Source organism: Vulpes lagopus, chromosome 5 (genome assembly GCF_018345385.1).
Source record: "Vulpes lagopus strain Blue_001 chromosome 5, ASM1834538v1, whole genome shotgun sequence".
Taxonomy (NCBI): domain Eukaryota; kingdom Metazoa; phylum Chordata; class Mammalia; order Carnivora; family Canidae; genus Vulpes; species Vulpes lagopus.
In genome coordinates this window covers 80915211-80931634 of record NC_054828.1, presented here as the reverse complement: position 1 = coordinate 80931634, position 16424 = coordinate 80915211, and the positions used below count along the sequence as shown (strand labels likewise).

The window sequence follows — 16424 nt, the reverse complement described above, 5'->3', positions numbered from 1 at the left end:
GGACACTGGGATGGGACAATCAGCCCATCTGTACCAAAGAGCAAACATCTTGTGGTTATCAGGCAACGATTCCAGTGGTAGTGGATACCAAGTGCCCTCAAGGTGGAATGGTTTTGGTGGGAAGCTTGGGCCATTCGCTCCCACTAACTTGGGAACCAGGTCCTTGCACTTGCAGGCTCACCCACCCCATACAGTGCTCAAACGTCTCTGTCTGCTCAGCCTCGTGGCCGATTTTCAGGCAAGCCCTGACTGTCTGACTCTGACTAATACTACTACTACTGATGAAAAGACTCTCCACACATGAAAGATGCTGGCCCAACTCTTGGGCAATTTAAAAAAAAAAACACTGCTGCTAGTCCCACCTGACAGACTGCATCACCAGACCATTCTCAGCCTCACCAGGGATCTCCCTCAGTCTCCTATGTCCTTTTCCCCCAGCCCAATGGTGGAGTAGTAGGAGTAGTAGGAGGAGTCAACCAGCCCAATGGGTTCTCAACCCAACCCTTCTCTCTCTTGCTACTAGTGGGGCGCAGGGCAGGCAGGTGTTTCTATAACACTCTCCAAAGGTAACATCCATCTTAGCCCTTTGCACTGTGAATACTCAACCGCTTCCATCTTTTGTCCTATGGTGAGAGCTTGGGGTAGGGTTAAGCATAACATGAGCCAGTCTCCTTGAGAAGAAACTCAGTGCTACAAGCACCACCCCTCCCACATAGCACTGCTTGCTGACTTTTTTCAATCAAATGTCACATTTTTGATTCCCATTTATTCTCACAGCTTGGGCACAGTTGTATTAATTTGATATCAACATGTCCCCACGTTGATTGAAGTGCTGGCAGTGCCGGAGTGAGGTCTGCTTCCTCATTCTTTCATTCAGAGAAGGGACCTCCTGGTGCCAGAGTGTGATCCATTTAGTAGAGGAGGGAAGGATTCCCTCCCAGAGCCGTGGACACCTGGGGCAGGCAGTCTGCCTGTGTTTTTCATAGCATATGGCAGAGAAGGAAAGCTGCCATGCTCTAATACCACCTGTCCCTTTCCCCTACTCTTTTTCGTTTTCTTTTCATGTGGGTCATTTGTAGTCACACTCCACTGACAAAAGGCAAAGAGTGATGTCTGGTGGGACCACAGCACGGAGGTTCCTGCCAATGGCTTCCTGGAGCCTGCTATCCTGGTTCTTGGAGATGAAGTCCAGGGCTGGAGTTCTAAAGCCCCATTTCCAGGATTAAGTAATTGATGCCCTGACAGTATGGCCTAGAAGAAAGGCCTGTATTGGTAATTTCCAAAGGAAATTTTGACTGGGAACAGTATTATCCATTTAAGAGGCATTTAGCCATATGTGGGGATGAGGGGGGGGGGCAGTATATTTTTGGTTGTCACCACGACTTCTGACACTTAGTAGGCAAGGTAGGGATATTAAACTTCCTGCATTATTTAAGTAGGTCACACTTAACCAAGAATTGGCCCCAAATGCCAACAGCTCCATTGAGAAACACTATTAATTCCTATAGATGGGAAAAGTGGAAAAGTGAAGCCTGTCAAGTTTAATGACTTATTCAAAGTCACAAATATTTTTCTTTCTCTCCTGTCTCTCAACTCAGGAAGCTACTATGGAACGTTTGCCCAAAGCACAGCAGGAAAAAGTCAAGAGATCATCTCAATGTTTCAACCCAATTCCTACTATGTCAAAGTCTGAGGCCAACAATATATAGAGGCTCCTCAAAAACATGTAAAGCAGACAAAAAAAGAATAATAAACACATTAGGAAGCACGAGAACTCTTCTTCTGGTCTTGGTCAATCATTGTGGCTGAAGGTCTATCTTCTTTGGCTCCAAGGCTCCTCCTTGGCTTGTTGGCTCCAAGGATGGGCAACTCTATCCTCATGCACACTCAACCGAAAGACCAATTACCCCAAAGCCTGGGTTTCTCCAGCTGAATTTCTGCCTCAGGGCCATCCTGATGTTACCGCTCTCTGGAGTCAGGATGTCAACTGTTTGTCCACTGTCAAGAAGGTCCCTGAGACTGGGTTGGGGAAGGGTCTTCCATCTACATTTATTTGCCTGATGCCACCACATGCTGTTCTGTGAAACTGGTCCATCACAGATTTGATTTCTCAAGACTGGCTAAACCTGAGAGCTGATGGTTTAGTTGGTGGTTTGTAAGATCAGAGGTGCCAGTCAAAGAAAGAGAAACCCTTTGGAAACATGGGCTGTTTGCTCAGAGATACTCAGAGATTTTATGTGAATCCTCAGCACACCTTCCACTGCCCCTGGGTACAGAGTATTTGCTGCCCGCAAAGGTCTCCAAGGCCTGCTCAGGACCCCGAAATCCCTCCAAGTTCTTACTGGGAGAAGACAGATGGCTGGAACTCTGGTGCCTGGTCTTGCACTGATGTCTGCTTGGGGGTCGGGCCTCACTCCTGCTCCAGGCAGTGAGGAAGAGCAGTAGCATACTTCCTTGTAATTTCTCTGCAGCTCCAATGCAGTTGCCGACGCAATAGGGCAGTCAGTGAATCTGCTGCAGTAGTGCTCAGCACTTGTTTCAGAGTGAAGAGGTGAGATTTTCTCATCAATTTAATCTCAGTAATGATGAGAAACTTCCCTCAGGCTCCAGCCCTGCCCTGCCATGCCCTACCCTCCCTGCTGATGTCGGCAGCTGGGGCCCCCTTCCTGGCCACGACACAGATTTCTACATGGAGGAGAAGAGGAGTGTTGAGCCTCCCTCTGGCCCCCCAGCCAGGAGAGATGTAGGGTGGGCAGTAGGAGGAAGCAAGCACCTCACTCCTTTGAGAAAGACTGAGGGGACAGAGTCACCAAGACTAGGATGACTGTCCTGAGTGGACCCAGTTTTCCTGATTCGCTTGTAGGCCTGGGCTGCTCCGGGGGAAAGATGGCTGCCCAGGGAAGGTGTGGCACCAGCAGCTGGTTGTAAAATCCCCTGAGGTACTACTACAGTTCCATCAAGACATGTATCCCCATGCCCCCAGAGACCCTGGTTTCCTATTTGTAGTGTCTCCTAACATTTTCCCCTTTAAGGCCGCCCTTTTTCTGCACCTGCATAAAAATGTTGGGAAAAGGAGGAGGGGTTTGGCAGCATGTGACCTCAACCCCACCCCCTCCAACGACCCAAACCTGAGGAACATGTACTTCTTCTGTGAGTCAGTGCCAGCAGCCCCAGTCCCAGCCCCCAGACCACTCCTCCCCACCCGTGCTGCCCAGTCCTGAGGTCCCCTCTGAACCTCCGGGAACGCTGCCCAACACGGATTGACATTTGGGTTGCCCAGGCTGACATATGACTTATTCCGGAATAAGACCCACAGAAGGCGCCCATCCAGATCTAAAGTAGCCTTTCCTCTGCAGAGGGAGAAAGTTTCAGACATTTGGAAAAAAACAAAAACAAACAAACAAAAAAACACAACAACAACCTGTAAACATCGCAAAGGAAGGGCTGGCAGACCTACGTGCTGCTGCCTTTTCTGTGCTGCCTGAGAGGCAGAAGTATTCCCTCCAGGAGACTGATTGACAGCTCAAGAGTCTGAAGACCCTGCAAAGATGTCGCGGGTGGGCCTGCCACCACTACGTCTGAATTTGCAGGATGCAGCTGGCCACGCACATGTAGGGGAAGTGGGGGCTGGCACTGGCAGTGGGTGCGCCCAGAGGATGGAGCCAGGACAATTAATCAAGTGCCTTTTCTCCAGGATTTCCATTGGCCTCAGATGACAGATGGGGCAGAGACACCCAGGAGAGCACTATTTTGGTTTCCAGCCGGGAACGTGCACTAAGTTTTCCTTAATACCCACAGCACCCAAAAGGCTTTGCTGTAATACACTTTAATGCATGAAACACCCATAAATTATCCTTCAAACTGTTACAACTTCCAACCTGGAACAACTTGGAAAAACCAGCCTAGCAAGCAGGATCTTTTTTAATCTCTCAAGTCACAAGGGAAGAGAAAGTTCAAGCAGAAAACACCTTCCACGAAAATCTCAGATTTTTTTTTTTTTTTTTGAAAGATGGAGAGTTGTAATCAAACAGAGCTGAGCCACTTGTTTATGTTGGCTCAAAGATGCCGTTCCTGACCCCTGGGTCCTCTCTCTGCCTCCTCCCCTCTGCCCTTGCCTCCTGGACCCAAGGCGCTGCCCGCCCCACCCCTCCACGCCAGCTTCTCCTACACCTGGCAGCAGACAACTGGAGGTGAGGCGTGTGACCCAAGGAGCAGCAGGGCTGAACCCTGGCGACCTTGGTCCAGCTCGGCTTCTTGGAGGTCCCCCGGTGGTGCGCAGCCTTCTCCTGGCGAGCCCCGGGGGGCCCTCGCTCGGGTCTCCCAGCCCGCCAGCAAGGCGCAGAGGAGCCCGGAGTCCCTGACTCGGTTCCCCGCACCACTTCCAGCGCGCCCTGCCCGCTTGGTCCCCTTCCTGGGGGCCGCGCGGCACTTCCCGGGCTCGGCGTCCACACCCGCCCGGGCGCGCTGCGCACTGGCCCCCGCCGCGCAGACCACCCTTCCTCCGCCCCGGCGCGCCCGCAGCCCGCGCATCCCTCTCTCTAAGCTCTTCCGCGCTCCCTCACTTGCGCGCTGTCCCCTTCCAGCCTCCGCCCGCAGCCCCCGGCATCGCCGCGTGGCCACCGCAGACCCCAGGGCTGCCTCCCGGACCTCGGGCCACCGGGCGACCCGGAACTCCGCGACCCAAGAGAGAGCGCGCCGCTCGCCTCCGACCCGCCGCCAGCCGGGGCCCCGCGCTCCCGCGCCCACTCGGGACACTCCCGCCCTGGCTGCACTTCAGCCTGCGGGAGCCTCGGGGGAGCCCGGAGGTCTGGCCCGGCCGGGATCGGTGCCCTCGCTCCAGGGAGCCCAGCCGCGCGCGCCCGCGCCCCTGCCCGCGCAGCGCGCCTCTCGGGGCTCGGCTCGGGGCAGCCTGACTCACCGCTGCGCTCCCCTCCGGCTCCCGGCGCTCTCTGCTGTGCAGGAGCGCCGAGCTGCTCTAACACAAGCTTCTTGAATCCTTAGCCCCTCCTCCCGGACTCCTGAGTCACTCGCTCCAAATCCTTCCCCCCACCGCAACCCTCGCCAGCTCCGGCCCCGCACCTGCTCTGGTGGGCGGAGGTGCCCGGCTGTAGGGGGTCCTGGGTGCGAGAGATCGGTGGCTCCCGGGAGGGTCGGCTCCACGCAGCCAGGAAGGGGTCAAAGGGAAACGCACGGGGGTCGGCACGGCCGCGGGCAAAGCCTGGAGGGGGGTCCTCTGCGGCACCGCAGAAGGGGGTGCGCCGACCGGCTATTGTGGGCGGAGTTGTCCGGGGCTCCCCGCACCTCCCCACCCCTGCCTCGCTGCTCCCGGGGTCGGCCCGACGTCACGCTCGGTGCCCTAGGCTTTGGCCTCCACGTTGAGCAGCCAGAGACAAGAGCCCAGAGAGTCTTCGGCCTGGGACACCACCCAGCACCCGCCAGAAAAGAGCACCCAGGGGAGCTTGGCGAGATGCAGGTGCCAGGATCCTCCGGTTCGGGGGAAGGTGGCGGCTCTGAGAAGCAGAACCAGGTAAAGGGCCCGCCCCCCGCCCCCCGGGCTGGGGCGAGTTGGCGTGGAGACAAAGTCCGGAGTACTTAGACGGCAGAACCTAGACTCAGGGCTTTAAATTAAGGGCCTGAGTTCCAGAAGCTTCCTTGGTGGGGTCACTGAAGCCTCAGAAATTGTAGGCAAACTTGTATGTCTGTGTTCAATGTGTGCATTTTTCTGGGTAGAGGGTCTGCAGCTTTCTTCAGCTTTGCAAGATTTTTGTCACTCTAAACTGATCTAGGCAGAAAGAGGCTCATGCCCTGCCTTAGGCCCTAAACAAATTCCTTTTTACCCTCACAAGTGCGGACACCAAGTGAAGCTGGAACTCTGGGCTTTCTAAGATTTCTTGGGTTCCTGGATTCAGAGCCTCACAGGGGAGCGCTTCTGGATAGGCCACCTGCCTTTTCCCACCCCCACCCCCCCACCCCCGCCGCCCCAAACTAGCAAGGCAGATTTTTCACCAAGTGTGTGTCACTCATTGTAACGTCTGGGGGATCCATAGGTCTTTGAAAATTCACATCCCGACTCCTTCTGGGGCGGAGCTCTTCAGATGTCTTCACTTCTTCCTTGAATAAATTGTATGCGGAACCCCTCCTCTGCGCCTGATGCTACAAGGAGGAACAGATGTGGGGAGAGGCAGAGGCAGAGACCACCCTTTTGGTGAAGCCAGTGCTGGCACAATTCAGATGAAGGTCACCTTCTGGTGCTGGGATTTAGTGAGACACAGGGGTGGACTTCCTATTGCAAGTCCAAGAGTGACCCTTTACCCCCAGTGCAGGTCACTTGAGCAAAGTCAGGCTCTGCTTTGGCAGATCCAATCCCCCTGAGACATGCTGGTCTGAGCTCTTTGCCCCCTCCCTAAGTTCACTCCGTTGATGCATACTGAGAAGGATGAGGTAGGTAGAAAGCCCCAGAACTGAAAGTCAGCTTTAGCTTTGGTATGACCTCATTATGTCCCAGCAAAGGCTCTTCCACTTCTGAATTGTTCAGAAACAGACTGGAGGCTGAACACACTTCGGAGGTGGGAGCTAACGGGGGGGGGGGGGGGGGGGGGGGGGTAGGGGTAGCAGCATCAGAGTCGAGTGATGCATGAGGAAATTCAGCATTGTCAAATAAACAAAGGGATTTCCAGACAAGAGGACAAATTTATTCATCAGGTGTGTCGTGTAGAAACTTGCTTGAAAGCACCAGCCTTAAGCCTTACCTAAGAGCTGCCTGAGAATTTAGGGATGACGTCAAAGATTTTAGAGTTAACAGAGAAATTTGGTTGTTGGAGGCAGAGCTTTTGTATGCAAACTTGTGGCGTCACCCAGAAGGACAAAAGGATTCAGGGCACTTGTGGTTCTTTTTCATGTGGTGTGTAAAAGGGAAATTTAAAATGATGTAAGCAGAATATAAGCCCAGATGCCCCACCCCCCGAATGGGTGATTATGTTCTGATGGCACATGTTGGTTTAATAAGAGCTACTTCCATCTTTGACTTCGTTTCAGTTCCTCAGTTTTAAGGATCTCAAGTAAATAAGGACATGTCAATGACAGACAAATGAGCAAACACTTCAAAGATCACTTATTGAGCACCTACTGTGTGCCAGGCACTGTGAGATGGCCATGGTCCCTGGTCAGAGAGCTCGTACTCTTGTGGGAGCCCGATTATTAGGTCCTACCTGTGTTTATCACAGTCTCTCCAGGTCCTAGCACAGGTCCTGGCACATGGTAGATGCTCAGTAAACGCTTGCTGAATCCAACAGTGGTCAGAGTGCAGCTGGCAGACAACCTGTTCACCCTGCAGTGCTTTCCAGCAGGTAGTGGATCAGGCCAACCTCAGCACAGAGACTGCAGCTGGGGGTGGGTCTTCTCTTACCCCTTCCACTTGCATGAAGGGCCCACGAGGAAATGTCCTTCTCGTGGGTCATTGAGACAAGGACTTTATGGCCTGGACCAGCGACATTTATAGAGATGCAAAAGCAGCTGGAGGGACAGCGGGCAGAAGGAATGGTGCAGACAAGTAGAGGATGAGAATGTTTTTCTGTACTAGATTTTCTCGAAAGAGCTTTTTATCTAGGGTATCAAAATAGCCAGCAGCTGATGCATTTGCTGCTTCGGAGGACAGATTGTGGTGTGTGCAGCAATTGTTATTTCTGAGGCTTCGGGAAGCCTGCAGCCATCGAGTGCCTCATCAACAGCGACACTCAGCCGAGCACAAAGCTCCTGCTTCTCTCTTGCTTCATTCCAGAAGCCAGGACAAAATGCACATGCTATTTAAAACACCAGGAGGCTCGGCAGCGATCTGCCAGCACTGGTGGAATCGCCGGATCTGCTCGCAAGACGTGGGAAACAGAAATATTGTCCCAGTTGCTGGGGGAAGTGGTAGCTCCAGCTTGAAGTTAGGCTTTTTTTTTTTTTCCTTCCTTCTAATCAGAGTGGAGAAAAACTTCAGGAGAGGAAACGTTTTGTAATGCTTACTGAGGTGGTGCTTACAGAATCAGGGATGGTCACCCCTGCCGCCTTGTTTGTTTACACAGGAGGAGGCGGGGTGCAGTGGGGGGTGCCTGGGAAAGTAGAGGGCTCTGCCAAGTACAAATGGCCAGTGTCAGGGTCAGACCTTGGGCTTCTGGCTTTCTACCACTTTCTCTGACCGAGGCTGAGAGAGAGAGACCTCTGCCCCTGGCCCTGGTGGGAGCAAAGACAGTTCAGGGTGTAGACAACAGTCAGGGGCTCCATCTACTTACGGTTGGAGGGTGAGGGGCGTCCCTGCTTGTTCCTGGGGCCGACCCCTGGTGTCTCGGGGATGTCCGGTTTCTTCATCTCTACAGGGTACTTGTGAACATTCACTTGCCTCTTCTCTGTCAAAGAAATTGCTTGGCCCTCCTGCTGCCCAACCACCAGATTTCTCAACTTCCTTCCACTATCAAATTCCTCAGCAAAGTGATCTACACCCACCGTTTCTTTGGCTCCCCTTAACTTCCTGCAATCTGGTTCCCATCTTCTTCCCCTCCCCTCCCCTTCCCAGTACCGAACTGCTATTTTCTCCTTAAAGGTCACCAGTTGCAATAACAGCACCACCACCAACATAATAATCACAGTGTTTCTTGAGTGCGTGCTGTGTTTCCCGCCCTGGGCAGGGCATCTTCCGAGCTCGGTCAGTAGGTATGTTTGCGAATAAGAAGCCTGAAGACTAGTAGGTAAGTCTCTGGCTCATCCTAAGTTCCTCGTAGGCAGTAGAATGGCCAAGTAGAAATTTGAGCAAGCTCTTGCTGTTAAACTCCTTGCCTCCTCCTCCATTCAGCCAAGCTCAGCTGACTTTGCCAGTCCTCTGTCTCCTCTCCTGAGGACTTGGTACACTTAAGGCTTCCTCTCAAGGCATCTATGGCTATGCTGTCCTGGCTTGCAGCTGTCCTGTCTGATGTCTCCATCTGCCCTCAGAATGCACATGCTTCCATGGCTCAGATAAGGGCTTTATATTCTTCCCTGCTCTAGGTTCTCCTCATGTTATGATTCTGCCCCTTCCCCCTAGCCCCAGCTCTGACCTCTCACCCTTGCTCCTTCGGCCACTAACATTTTGAGCATTCCTGTTTGCCAAGTGCTACCTAGGTTCTTGTTTTAGGCCACCTGCCCAGGCACTGGCAAGGTCTATCCCACCTCCGACCTTTAAGTGTCTCCAAGCAAAGTCCTTGGTCTCAACTCAGCTGTCAGAGCCCCCCACCCCCACCCCGGGGTGTCATCATTGGAGCACGTCAGAGAATCTAGTTGGGCTCAGGGTAGTTCGGCTCTTCTCCAGCAGGGGCACTGCAGCCCAGGAGAGCCAGCAGCTTGGAACCCAAATTTAGCTCAGTCTATCCCATCTACTGTGGTCCTGGGAGAAAGATCTATCCCCTTTGAGCCATGATAAGTCTAATTCCTTATAATTATATAACTAGATATGTCAAGTGACTCATTTATGAGCACCTGCTAGGTGCCAGTCCTGGTCTAGGTGCTTGGGGATTCAGCAAGTGAACAAAACAGCCTCTCTCCATGTGGCACTCAAGTTTCAGTAAGTGACTCCATCCATCTGATAAATATTTATGTAATATACTTGATTTGCCAGGCCCATAAAAAGAAAATTGTGATCTTGGTGAGCTTGGTTTGGAAAGGGCGGTGAGACAGAGAAATCGGCAGCGATGATGCAGATGATGACCTCCTCAGTGCAAAGCGAGCGGAGCATACCTCCCAGTGGATTGGAGTCCATGCTCCACTCTCCTGACCCAAGCAGCTGTGAACCTCCAACTCCTGCGTGCTTTCTGTCCCCACAGGGTCTCTAATGACCCCACGGCCACTACATGGACAGCGAGCTCAGGTCTTCATTGGTGCTGTCTTTGGAGAGCTCTGTGGCTGTCAGAGGGGCGAGCCCTCGGTGCTCCTCCTGAACCTCCCCAGCCCTGTGCTGCCCCAGGGTCTTCATCCACGTAGCCTCTTGCTACTGGTGTGGACCATCCCTGCTTGGCCACCCCAGAGTTGCCCCTGGGTCAGGGACCCCTCAGTGGTCAAATTCTGCCTGCAGAGCATCCCAGCTGCACTTTGATGCCACATGGTGTGGTGTTGACAATGAGGCTCCTGTGCTGGGGCAGGATCTGTGTTAGCGATAAGGAAACAAAGATTAGGAAATGTTTTCTGCCATATAGGAGTGTGCTACCCACCGGGGAAGAAGGCACAGGAACCAAGAAGACCTATCCCAGGGAAGATAGGGAAGCTCAGGGGATGCAGCATTTGACTAGCATGGAGCTCAGGGACTTATCCTTCTTGTTGCACTCGCGTCGAGTCCATAGTCCTGAAAATGACACGAAGCCCTGTGTCATCCTGCAACCTCGTGCCTCTTTATCTTTCCCTCTTGCTACATCCTCTTCTTTGCTATCACTCCATCCTTGGTCAGTTTTGTTTGTTTGTTTTAGTTCATTTAACGAGCTGCTCCAGCACACGTGGGCCCTCTATGCTACTTCCAGGGCCTCAGAAACTGTCCACCCTCCCACCCCCTTCATTTGACCGGTTCCTCTTCCTTGGAGACTCATCTCTTTAAATCCTAGGTGACACTTCTGATGGGATGCTCTCTCTGGTCCCCCAGGGAAAGACTAGGGTGCCCTTTCCTGACACTTCTGTAGCATTCTGTATGGTACAGAGCAAATGCTTAATAAAGGTGTGTAAATGAGGTATTGTCGGAGCTGAGCTTTGAAGCATGAGCAAGAGCAAGGAACGATGCAGGGAAGGGCATCCTGTCAGGGAGAGGGACAGCTTGATCTAAGGTGTGCAAGTGTGAACCAGCACAGTGTGTGCAGGAAGCTACAGCCAGTTCAGAATCAATGAGCACAACCCTCAGGAGCCATGGATGAAGGAGGGCCTGGATTTCAGAGGGTGGGGTTGAGTATGGGAAGAGCACCTGGGGGCCCACATCATCTCTGGTGGAAAATGAGAGAGCCGGGGTGTTTATCTACCAATTCCATTCAAACAGGGTTGAAAGTGATTTCTGGGGAGGGGAGAATAATCTTCCATCACTACTCTCTGCCTTTGGGGTTCCTTGAACACACTCTTGCGTCCAGAGAAAGCCTCCAAGTGCATACAGAAAAGGCCATGGGTATGCGCCACAACAGTGGGATGGCAGGGAATGGGCAATGGCCCCGATGCAGTCCCAGCCTGATGCCCCAGAGTCTTTCATTTTCTTCCCCCAGTTCATCCTCCTGGTCTCCTAGGATTGAAACATAAAGTTTTACCCAAGTGAACAATGATGATGGCTGTCTAAGCAGGGCACAGGGAACTGAGCGGGGAGAGGGGACGCATTCAAGATAAATTCTGGGAGGAAATCTGTCAGGACATAGGGAATGGTGGATGGTGGGACGAGGGAGAGGAAGAGGCCCCCCCCCCCACACCCTGGATTCCCGAATTGCTTGACCCAGTAAATGGTGGTGCTAACTGCCAACTATGTCTGAAGGGGGAGCCTGTGAGAGGCCCAGGAGACAGAGGTCTTCATTTGGGATACTGTGGGACCTATGGAACAGTTGGGGGCATGAGGCAACACAAAAGCCTGAAGGTCAGGAAAGGTGTCGGGGCTAGCAGGTGCTGCACTGCGCATGCCGGCTGAAGGAAACCAGCGCCATCATCTCAAAGTCTGCACTGAGGACTTCCCTCCCCATTCATGCCCTACTCATACCTCCTCCGTGTTGGTCCCAGGCCAACTATGAGGCATCTCTCAGAGGCCTTGGCCCAGGGAAATATGCCAGTGGTTCCAGCAATCTCTTGTTCCCTCCCATCTGTTTTGGTAGCACTCACCCTGCACCCCTCAATTTAGGGCCAGGCCAAAGAGTGGGCCTAGTATTCCCACTAAAGTATAAATCCTGTGAACTGTCCATTCCTAGGACCCATCATAACACCTGGGGTATAGTAGGTCCTGAATAAAGGCATTTTATATGACTGAATAAATTGAAGCTCAGAGACTTGAATAACCTGCCTGAGGTCACACAGCTAGTGAATAGCTAACTGAGTCTGTTGGCCTGTAAAGCCCACACCCCCAGTACTACACCTTGTTGATGGATATTTGGGGGAATTTTTAAAAAACTCAGTCTTAAATCATTCTTTGCCAGCATGGTAGAGCTAAAACCACCCAGGTGTGCTGGCAGGTTTAATTCCACTGCACCCTTGGCCATGGGGTCAAGAAGCCGTGGAGTTCTTTGCCCCCACTCTCCAGGGCTGTCCTCCTGCTCAGGAAGCAGCAGTCTGGGCCCAGCAGGATATTGCTTGGACTGCTCTCAGGTACTGGAGGTGGGCTTCCTCAGCATGGAGCTGCAGACTGCAGGTGTAGCAAATGTGAGATGCGTGTCACCCCTGCCGATCGCACCTTTGGGGCAAGAATCCATTCCAGCAGGACTTCGCTTCTGCCAAACTGTGAGTCTGGCAAAAACTGCCTCCCTCTGGGGGGCCTACAACCACCCCCGGGTCTTTATCCTACTTTCAGGACGTAGCCTGGGATCCTCATGAGTCCAGACCTGAGATGCACTGAAATCATGGCTTTTTCAGGGATGCCTGCCTTTTAGCCGATGGCAGAGTTGATTCAAAACACAGAAGAGCTAACCTGTAGATTAAGAGAAGGAGGGGCGCCTGGGTGGCTCAGGTGTTGAGCCTTTGGTTCAGAGCATGATCCCAGGGTCCTGGGATCAAGTCTCTGCATGGAGCCTGCTTCTCCGTCTGCCAGTGTCTCTGCCTCTCTCTCTGTGTCTCTCATGAATAAATAAATAAAATCTTTTAAAAAGGGAAAGAAGGAGACACTGGGAAGTGCGGGGACCACAGGGTCTTGGGTGGGGGCAGGTGGAGCTGTGGTCATTTCTCCTTGGGTCACAGACAAATTGTACAGGTTTCCACGGGTTAGTCTCTTCTGTCTCTATGCCTTCACACACGTTCTTTCCTCTTCCTGGGACATTTTCCTTGTTCTGTGTGCCCTTTACTAAGCTGGCTCTGCCTCTTCACTGAGGTCTCAACACAGGTGTGGCCTTGGAGGCAGCCTGACTGCTCCCCTCTGGGGCAGAGTCCTCCTCGGTGACCCCATCGTCCCTCTGGCTAGGCCTCCACAGTCTCTGTGCTTGGTTATAAAGGTCTGTCTGCTTGATTGTTCCCTTTCTCTCTCCCCCAGCAAGCTTCTCTATAGGGTGCCAGTGGCCATAGCATCCCGGGTACCCAATGCTGCCTGCACACAGCAGGTGCTCCATTCTCACCTGTTGCTTAACTGCATGTTTACATTCGTGCTCTTCAACTCTTTGCCTTTCTGGGGATGTAGGTCAAACCTCCATCATCACGGTTTGTTCTTAGCTTATATCTCTCCCCAAGAGAAGCAAAGCAAGACGCCTTTAGAACCAGAAAGATCCGGGTTCATTATTGAGGCAGGATCCTTCCCCTATTGAGCCCAGCATCTGTAAATGAGAATGATGCCTGCCTAGAAGGCACAGGGCAGACTCTGTTTAGCAGTGCTCAACACAGACCTGGGTGCATCCTCTCCTCCTCTGCACCTCCACATTCACCTGCCCCATGCGGGCATGCCCCACACATGCCCTGCCAAGGGCCGAGCCAGATGCATTGCAGCAGCACATGGGCCAACAGAGGGAGGCTTGAGTGCTCATCACAAGGTCAGAGAAAGAGAGGCTGCTGGACACTTGGGGACAGCAGGAGGCAAGGTTGCAGACCAGAACCCTTCTTCCCTAGGCTCCTAGCTCCTCTGGGCAGTGGAATGTCCTCAGGCTGTCTTTCCTCCCTCATTCTGCAAGCCTGCAGAGCTTTTCTTTCTTTCTTTTTTTTCCCCCCAGGAATGGAGATTCATTTATCGTCATTCTAATTTTAAAAGTTCTCCATGTGCAGAGATGACTTTGCTCTTCAGCAGGAGTTTATTTCTTCCCATTAGCATCGCATTATACAATCTCTGACAGATTAATCACAGCTATTGTTCTACTGTTTATTCTACACACTGTATAATTTTACTTTCAAAATGTTATTTTAATTAAGAAGGAAGTGCATTAGGGAAAGACATTTTCTTGACAGACTGGCTTCTCAGGCCCCACCAAGCAGGTGTATGCCCCTGCTGCCTGCAAGGGTAATGCCTCCAGCAAGGAGCTCAGGGAGAAAGTGAATCCTGGCTTTATATGATGTCATGGGAAGACTGGGAATACCTTGGTTGAAGCTGAGTTATATATTTCCCAAGAAACTTTCCTCTTTGTCTTTTTTATAAAGTAGCATGAGTTTTCATGTGGCATAAAGGCTGCTGACCTAAAAGTAGGTGGCCTTCGATAGAAGGCTGCATAAGAATAGAAGTTGGGCCTGTGGTCTTCCTCATTTCTTCATGCGAGGTGTGAGTCCAGCCTGTCTCAGCCACTTATCAGCTTCTGTGATCTTGGACAAGTGATTTAAAATCTCTGAGCATTGGATTCCTCAAAGGAGCAAGATCCCCATCAGGGATGTGTATGGAAACTTCTGGAGGTTTAAACAAGACAGTGAGGGTAAGCCACTTTGGGATGTTTCTGGACAATGACGAACACTCAGTAAAGGGACCATTACTGATTCCACAGATGCATTTCCTCATGCTCAGATCAAGCTAGGGGTAACGGGATGGGGAGAGGCAAGTTTCACCAACTTGATGGTTTTGCGGAGGGCCCACCCCAGCTTGGAAAGAGCCACCACTTTGAAACCACAGAATCCAAAAACACATTTCGACTTCACCATTTACCCTCAAGTTCTGGACTCGGAGCCAGATACCAAGCCAGTTGGAGCAACAAGTTCATTTTTTGGAAAAGAAAAACATTTTGTGGTGAGGGGAAAAAATGCCTGCACAAGCGTCCTGAGCAGCAAAGCTCCTAGGTTCAACATCGTCCCACTGGCCTGAGATGAAATCAAGGAGCTCTTTTGCTACCAAGTTCCTAGGATGGGTGAAGGGCTGGTTTAAACTCTGCATCTGATGGGCACTTTGGTGCAGATCATCCCAATTCAGCTGTGTGGTGTCAAAGCCAGTATCATCCTGTCAGTCCTGATTGGTGATTAAGGAGACAAAGGGCTTTTCAAACCCTGTTGGAAGTGAGTCTGTGTTGTCACAGAGGAACAGCAGTTGCTGAAGGACTCCTACCCCTAGATAGAACCCAGGAGCCATCAGACCCCTGACCAAGGAGCTACCTTGAAGAAAAGGGGCTTCTGGAATCAGGTCATGAACCCAGGGTCCTGGGATCAAGCCCTGCATTGGGCTCTCTGCTCAGCAGGGAGTTTGCCCCTCCTCTCCCTCTCTCCTCACTTGTGCTTTCTTTCTCTCAAATAAATAAGTAAATTCTGAAAAAAAAAAAAAAAAAAAAGAAATGAAAAGAAAAAAAGAACCTAAACCTAAAATTCCTGGAGAATAAAACTGCCACCCCACTTGGAATTCTCTATTAGGTGCTATCAGAATAAAGTTCAAGGGATAACCACAATTCTTTTGTTGTGTTGAAACTTTGTCATTTCAAATACCGGGCCCTCTGAGATCAGATATTGGGCTTTTTTTTTTTTTTTTTGCATTTCTGCACCAGCAGATCTGAATCTATACAGTTCCTGGCAGAATTGTCTTCAATAATAGTAGTTAAGCTGAGTTGAGTAAAATGATTCCAAGAAATGGGCCATCATTTGGGATATTTCGTTATAGGGAAATCTTTACTGTAATGAGACTTGGTCACCATTCTTTAGTAACAGCTGGGATCTGTTAGGGTGGAGAAAAGGTATAAAAAGGAGTAAAAACTAAAGACAGCACACATGGCATTGTCATTAATGGCACTTAAAATGCAGTTAATATATGAAACAGGCCATGCATCCAGAAGTAGCGCACAAAGTCACATTGTTCCAAGAGTGGCTTTAGCAGTCTTTCCAAACTCCTTGCACGTGTGTGGGGAAAGACAGATCAGTTTGCACTGGAAGAAAGGGAGGTTTACCCAGGACATCAAGTGCAATATTTGCAGATCTCTCAAAGGAGGAATGAGGCACGGATTATGCCTTTTTATGGGGACATTTCCTTTCCAATGAAAGCAAAATCACTGGAAACACTCTTAGTTAACATTTTTATAGGCTTTTGATATACTTTTCAGCACTTTTATATATTGCAGATATTCATTTAAACCTCAGAAACAAAAGTTAACGGGACTTCAGTTTATTCTTATTTTTCCAGTACTGGAGCCTGATAAACATTTCAAATGTCCCTTGGCTTCCAATGGCTCTGAAAGTTGCTACATGGCCTTTAAAGTTGCAGATCTCCTCAGGTGATTCTTACCTTCTTCTCTGAAGAGGATGTTCGGTCCAAACCTCCTCGTTGCAGCTTACCGTTCTGTCACGGGAAATTTTTGATCATTAACTACCTAAAAAAGGGG

General features: G+C 51.2%; 1 protein-coding gene across 2 annotated transcripts in view; it reads right to left on the bottom strand.

The window, feature by feature from the left end:
* The window catches only part of NGF (nerve growth factor), a 56403-nt gene extending 48000 nt beyond the window's left edge, over nt 1–8403 (bottom strand). Inside the window, exon 1 of one of the 2 annotated variants that reach the window (XM_041754041.1) lies at nt 8274–8403. The gene's annotated coding sequence lies outside the window, so the exon portion shown is untranslated. Of the gene's footprint in view, nt 1–4918; nt 5000–8273 lie in introns of those variants that run through there. The other variant, XM_041754039.1, reaches the window with a different exon arrangement.
* Between the last annotated feature and the right edge of the window lie 8021 nt (nt 8404–16424).